This window comes from Octopus bimaculoides, chromosome 1 (genome assembly GCF_046866305.1).
Source record: "Octopus bimaculoides isolate indiv1 chromosome 1, ASM4686630v1, whole genome shotgun sequence".
Taxonomy (NCBI): domain Eukaryota; kingdom Metazoa; phylum Mollusca; class Cephalopoda; order Octopoda; family Octopodidae; genus Octopus; species Octopus bimaculoides.
The window spans coordinates 25,574,847-25,582,648 of NC_142928.1; positions in this window are offsets into that span (position 1 = coordinate 25,574,847).

Sequence of the window (7,802 nt, forward strand, 5' to 3'; positions counted from 1 at the left end):
TCTGATGAAAGCGTTCAAGGACCCTTACCTGACGTTTGTACAGAGTCCATGTTTCACACAAGTAGAGGAAACATATTTCCTCATCCAGGGAGCAAGAATGGCTGAGTGTGCTACCCAGGTAGACAAACGTGTCTACTACCTTCAGAATTGTTCCTTCAACCAAGATAGCTGGTTTCACATATGGATTTCCTGGTGCAGGTTGGAGCATCACAACATTCTTGTCCAAGCTAATGCCAAGTCCAAATGCCTTGCATGAAGCAGAAATGCAATTCATGAGTATTTGCATGTCATCCACTGTATGAGTGACTAAGTCACAGTCATCTGCATAAAGGAGGTCACGAATAATAGACTGGATAACTTTTGAATTGGCAGCAAATCGGCGAAGATTAAAGAGGCGGCCAGAAGATCGATATCTGACATAAATTCCCAGAGAGCTAACCTTAGCAAAAGCATGAGTAAAAGCAGCAGCAAAGTACAAAGAAAGAGAGTTGGGGCAAGGATGTCACCCTGCTTGACACCATTCTCTACAGGAATGGGTCCCGCCATGCCACCACCAACATTGACCCAAGCCTCCATCCCATCATGAAATGATTTAATTATAGATATAAAGTGATCTGGACATCCAAGTTTGCCAAGTATTTTCCATAGAAAGGCCCTATTTACAGTATCAAAGGCCTTTGTTAAACTAATGAATACCTGGACAAGATCCATATTCTGGTCATAGCACTTCTCCTGCATCTGTCTTGCTGTGAAGATCATATCCATTGTCCCTCTACCAGATCGGAAGCCACATTAAGATTCAGATAGGACATCATTTACGAGACACCCATTCAGACGAGTAAGAAGAATATTTGCCAGAACCTTGCCAGCAGCTGATAATAGAGCAATACCTCTGTAGTTACCACACATTGTTCTGGCTCCTTTTCCTTTATATCGAGGAAGAATAATTGCATCCTTCCAGTCCTTAGGGATTGCACCATCCCTCCAGACTGCACTAATAAGTTCATGAAGGGACTGTGTGATGTAATTACCACCAAATCGCAAGACCTCAGCACAAATTCCATCCTTTCCAGGTGCCCTACCAAGATTCAGTTTACTTATTGATTTTATTACTTCATCTATTGAGGGCGAAGAGTCTAAGGAGCCAATGATAGGTCTTTGTTGCATAGTATCAATCACTGTTTCATCCACAACTGACACATGGTTTAGGAGTTCAGAGAAGTGTTTGATCCAGCGACCTGTGATTCTGTTGATTTAGTAAACAGGGTAGAAGACTCCTTGGAAAGCAAAGGAGCTGATGTGGAGCTCTTAGGTCCATAAGCTCGCTTCATAAGATGGTAAAGCTTCTTGCTGTCATTTGCATCAGCAGCAGCCTGAACATCACGAGCAAGATCCTCCCACCAAGTGTTCTGCATCTTCCTGAGAGATCGCTGCAGTAGTGATTTTACACTGTTATAGTGGACAAGTGCTAGACTTCGCTGCACAGTAGACAGTTCTCTGTGTAGCAATACACTGTGAGCATGGCGCTTTACCACCAATAGTCGCTGAACTTCAGCATCATTCTCGTCAAACCAGTCTCTGTGTCTGGCAGTAACATATCCCAGGGTTTCGGCTGCACATTGTAGAACGTGGTCTCGAAAATCCTCCCATGCTGCAGCAGTTTCAATGCTGGACAAGCGAGTCTGAAGTTCTTTCCTAATCACATCATATACCTTGTGGACATTTAGACGGCGTGGAATGCTGACTGGTCCTCTTCTCTCTTTTACTCTAATTACCATTCGGAACTTTGCTCGCACCAGACTGTGGTCTGTCTAGCATTCTGATCCATGGAAGGACTTGACATTACAAATGTCATAAATGTCGCGCTTGCGGATGAGGACATAATCCAGCAAGTGCCAAACTTTGGACCTTGGGTGCATCATGTTGTTGTGTGATCACCTTTGTGCATAAAATGAGTGCTTGCGATGTAAAGTCCATGTTCTTCGCAAAGCTCCAGTAGCATGAGACCATTGCTATTCATTTTCCCTCCTCCAAAACGTCCTAGAGAGTTCCATGTTTGCCAGTCTGTTCCAACTCTGGCATTAAAATCCCCCAGTAGAATGACTTTATCAGAATTGGGGATTTTTCTAAGTATGGCTCTCAGCTGGGTATAAAACATTGTTTTATCTTCATCACAGCTAGTCAAAGTAGGTGCATAGGCACTTATTAGAGTAGCAAACCGCTTACCTTTCAAGTGCAACCGTAGCGTCATTATACGTTCATTTATAGGAACAGGGAGCTCTTCCAGCTACTTAAGGATATCAGATCGGACTGCAAAACCAACACCAGCCTCTCTGCGCTCCTCCTTCTGCCTTCCCTTCCAAAAAAAGGTGTATCCACCTCCTACTTCCTCAAGCTGACCATAATCTTCTAGACGAGTCTCTGAGAGTGCAGCTATATCAATTTTATAACGGCTCAGCTCACGAGCAACAAGTGCAGTGCGTCTTTCAGGCCTACAATCACTCTTGTTGTCCAACAGGGTGCGCACATTCCAACATGAAATGTTTAAGTTCCGTCTAGATTTTATAAATAAAAGACTCTTTGTTTTTCGAGCGCAGGATGGACATCCGTCAGTCGCGCTAAACTGACCAGATATGGAAAGACAGGCAATTTTTGGTTCACCTTTTCTAGAACCTCCCCGGTCTCCGGGTGAGCAGTGTCCTCTCCAAATGGAGCTGCTCAGACACCCATGCAGCAACCGAATCCTACCGCTGTCTTGGGCGACAAGGAGACGACTTTATATCTAGCATGGACCGCCTACGTGCAAGTCGCTGACTACATGCTTCCAAGCCGTCAGGTCTGCATGCTTCACCACCTTCCCATCGCCGCAGGACTTCCGAATAAAATATATATATATATATATATATATATATATATATATATATATATATATACACACATATATATATACAAAATAAAAATATATACTAAAAATAAGATAAATATATATATAGGGGGAAAAAAAAGAGCGCACATGTCGAGTAGAGGTTGGCAATGCCTGTGCTGAGTTTTAGGTCCACTGAGGCTTGCACAACACCTCATAGACCCTCTCCACTTTATTGACATTATCCAGAGACAAGCCGAAGCAAGATGTCTGGTGCCAATATAAGTCGCAGGCTCAGGGATGTGGGAGCGCCGTAATCTCTAGCACAGACCATAGATCCCCAAGATGTCCAATGCCATTCCCTGCATATATTTGGTTTTATATCAGAGTGACCCTCTCCTAGAGATATGCTTCACCAAAAGCTGAGGGGCGCCTCACTCCCAGTGGTCTTTCAGCACGCCGGACACCATCCCAGAATTTCTGCATACATACGTACATACATACATACATACATACATACATGTTGTTGTTGGCACTTCGTCGGTTACGACGTCAAGGGTTCCAGTTGATCCGATCAACGGAACAGCCTGCCCATGAAATTAACGTGCAAGTGGCTGAGCACTCCACAGACACGTGTACCCTTAACGTAGTTCTCGGGGATATTCAGAGTGTTATAGTGTGATAAGGCTGGCCCTTTGAAATGCAGGTACAACAGAAACAGGAAGAAAGAGTGAGAGAAAGCTGTGGTGAAAGAGTACAGCAGGGTTCACCACCATCCCCTGCCGGAGCCTCGTGGAGCTTTAGGTGTTTTCGCTCAATAAACACTCACAACCCCCGGTCTGGGAATCGAAACCGCGATCCTATGACCACGAGTCCGTTGCCCTAACCACTAGGCCATTGCGCCTCCACTAATGCATACATATATAGTACGTACGTACGTACACACACACACACATGTAGTAAAATAGGTTTTCAAACTTAAGGTGGCAGTCCATTTAGCACAAGGAAAACATCTTTTCCAGCTGGTTATTGACACACAGTCTGTGTCTGAAATCTACTGTGAGCAAGGGAGCGTACTCCTCCATTCTAACCACTAGCAGTACCAACAAATTAATGGTTTCTCTGTAATCTCCCGTCCTCGGGGCTGTATAACCGCCGGCTAAAGATAGCAGCACACTCGACCCTACTCACAGTATATAAATATTGAAGTGACAGACAGTCACTGAAGTAGCTAGTGCTAAATCTCTGAATGAGATCTAAGTAGTAACTCTACTGCATAGTAAAATATATTTGCCAACTGAAGATGGCAGTCCTGCGCAGGATCATGTTACTACCACTTAACACAAAAAAAAACATCTTTTCCAGCTGGTTATCGACACACAATGTGCGTCTGAAATATACTGTGCGCAAGGGAGCGTACTCCTCCATCCTAACCTCTAACAGTACCAACAGATCAATGGTTTCTCTGTAATCTCCCGTCCTCGGGGCTGTATAACCACGGGCTAGAGATGGCAGCTCACTGAGATGTTTGAATTCTCCACTGCCTTCATTCATGGTCATAACAAGATTTTAAAGCCAAGTTTAATGTGTAAGGGAAGAAGGTAAATTTTCTGAAGGTCAATTAAAGGGATATATTTAACGTTGTATCTCACTAGAGTGAAATCACTTCTCGTTGGCCACTCTTTTTAATCATAGTGATGCTTGTCATCTCTGCTATTCCAAAGGCACAGACAGTACCGATGCTTTGTATGCCCCATTTGCAACCCAAGAAGCAAACCAATAACTTTCAAGATCCAACATATGTTCTACTTGTGCTCAGAATATTTAATCAATTGCTAAATTTTATCCATTGATTAATAAGTTTCCTTTAATCCTACAGCGTGTGCTAGTGGTATTGAAGGTTTTTGATTGCCATTATGCAGCAAAGTGGAGGCGCAATGGCCCAGTCGTTAGGGCAGCGGACTCGCGGTCATAGGCTCGCGGTTTCGATTCCCAGAACGGGCGTTGTGGGTGTTTATTGAGCTAAAACACCTAAAGCTCCATGAGGCTCTGGCAGGGGATGGTGGTGAACCCTGCTGTACTCTTTCACCACAACTTTCTCTCACTCTTCCTGTTTCTGTTGTGCCTGTAATTCAAAGGGTCAGCCTTGTCACACTGTGTCACGCTGAATATCTCCGAGAACTACGTTAAGGGTACACGTGTCTGTGGAGTGTTCAACCACTTGCACGTTAATTTCACGAGCAGGCTGTTCCATTGATCAAATCAACTGGAACCCTCGACGTCGTAAGCGACGGAGTGCCACCTATTCTATGCAGCAAAACAACTTTTCGGCTTGCTTTGCTGGAATCTATGAAGAGTATCCTTTCTTCAGGATTATGGCCGTACACCATCTCACGCAGGAGTCCTTCAACATCACAACAAAACCAAATACCGTCTTTCTCCCTAAAAATTCATGCAATTCTGTATGCCGTTTTCGAAAATACGAGCATTTTACACGATCATGTAAAAGATTCCATTGTTTCAACCTGGAGCCCAGTAGTTCTGACTTTTCTTTTGTTAAATCCAAGTCTCTAACTAAATCATTTAACTCAAGTTGACTTAATAAACGAGGTAATATTTTTGAAGATCCTGGTTCATCACAGTGATTACTGTATCACTCGGCACGCCTTCAGTTGAAGTAGATGCAGTACTTTCTTTACTTAAGCTATCTTTGTCAAAATATGAAGGAGATTCTGGAATTGGAATACTTTCAGCAGCATGAGCAACTAGTTTTAAAGCTGAAGGGCAATCTGGATAAACGATCTTGGATTTGTTCTTAAAGAAACCTGTGATGTTAAGCAGAAATAACAAACGGTATAATGGTTTGTTGGTTCGTGCCATATTATTGGTACTGCATATAGCATACGTTTTCGTTTACCACTCAGCCATTGGGTTAGTGCTATGTTGCAGTAGTTTTTGCAACAAACCTGAGGCGCCCACAGTTTATCTTGGTCCCAAACGTTGCACCCAAAGTAAAGCTTGTAAGCAATTTAAAATTTCTTTGTAAGCTTATTTCTTTGATCTTTTGGCGTAAATTTTCCACACACTTAACAAAAGCTCTTCGTGTGATTAACACAAACTTTTCTGCTCATCATAAATACATACAGTAATAACCTAAATCAACACTCAAAGAAGCCTGTCAGTAAACTAAAGTATAAAATTAATCAAATGTAATGTTACTGTAAAACATCAAAATATATTTCTCTTCTGTTTAAATGTACACTATTTTATACTGAGTATATATATATATATATATATATATATATATATATATATATATATATATATATATATATATATATATATATATATGTGTGTACAGAAGTACAAATAAGAACCTCATTCAGGGATAGCAAAGGCCTATGAAAATTATGGTTAGTTACTTATACAAAAATGTTGAGCATTACAGTTAATACTCAAATGTGAAAGCAAGGTAGACAGAGAAACAGGTGGAGGAAGAGATTGGGATGGTTGGTTTGAAAAAAGACGACACCCAAAACTGGGCGTGTTGGTAAGATGGTGTGAGGGCGGTTGCTATGGCATCAAGGTAGATCCAGCCACCCCCGTTAACGGAACAAAACCCAGATTTAAAGCACTGGATGATGATATAGATGATATATATATATATATATATATATATATATATATATATATATATATATATATATATATATATATATATATATATATATATATATATATATATATATATATAAAGAATAAAAAGTTTAGGAAAGTATAACAATGCAATATAGAACAAAAAATGGACTGTATAACCTGTTGTAACTTGGTAAACTGTAGTCCGATGATATTTCGGAATTAGAATTCCTTCTTCAGATCTTAATTTGCTGGAGTCTCCAGCAAATTAAGATCTGAAGAAGGAATTCTAATTCCGAAATATCATCGGACTACAGTTTACCAAGTTACAACAGGTATACAGTCCATTTTTGGTTCTATATTGCATTGTTATACCTTCCTAAACTTTTTATTCTTTACAAACAATACACAATGCTTCAAGCGAACTACAATACTCTCCTATATATATATATATATATATATATATCAAATAAGTAAAGACGATGTCAGTTGTTAATGCAATACAACCGTTTCAGGCGGCTCCATTTGATCGAACAATGCAAGCATTACGTCAACTTTAATATGGTGCCATCTTCAGTTGCAAAAATATGGATTTTCAAACGACAAGATATATTGATATAATTTTTCTCAGATAATTTCTGCTGCAATAGTAGCAACATGGAACTCTTTTACCCTTTCAGGTCTGATAAAATATTTGAGAGAAATTATATTAATATATCTTGTCTGTTGAAAATTCATATTTTATGCAACTGAAGATGGCATTGCATTTAAATTGATGTAATGCTTGCAGTGTTCGATCAGATGGAGCTGCCTGAAACGGTTGTATTGCATTATTACCTGACATCCTGTTATTTGATTTTATTCAACTAACTTGTGCCTCAACTTAAGTAACTAATTCAACTGAATCTTAATCATTTATGTATATATATATATATATATATATATATATATATATATATATATATATATATATATATATATAATTATTACAAATTAAAAGGGTAAAGGATTATCAATTTATTAATTAATAAATCAATTAATAATTAATAATTTTTACCAAGCCCATCGGTATGAAAGCACCATTATTGGTGGAGAACTTATTCAAAAGTTCATATATTTATACATATAATTAAGGGATCAGCAAAATATTTGCTTCACCATATACCGAAGTTCAGAAAATAGCAGCTAAAAAAGCTGAGAATCTCACAGATAGCATAACTGAACTTCGGTATATGGTGAAGCAAATATGTGTGTGTGTGTGTGTGTGTGTGTGTGTGTGTGCGCGTGTGTGCGTGTGTGCGCG